Raw genomic sequence first — 290 nt, forward strand, 5'->3', positions numbered from 1 at the left:
ATTTTTATTATAATATATATATAATTACATTATATTAATAGTTATATTAATATGAAAATATTATTAGTACATATTTCGTATATTTTTTAAAAGTTTATATATTTATACGTTGCAACTATTAATAAAGTTCAATATGTAAAAAATAAAATCATAAGAGTTTCTATTATAATTTATATTACCTAAAAAGATTTCAAGATATTTCAAGTAAAATCATAAAAATTGTAATTGTTCAGTCTTTTAAATATATAAATCAAATCTTTAAAAACATATAATTATAACATGCAAACACA

This window comes from Atta colombica, unplaced genomic scaffold (assembly GCF_001594045.1).
Source record: "Atta colombica isolate Treedump-2 unplaced genomic scaffold, Acol1.0 scaffold146, whole genome shotgun sequence".
Classification (NCBI taxonomy): Eukaryota; Metazoa; Arthropoda; class Insecta; order Hymenoptera; family Formicidae; genus Atta; species Atta colombica.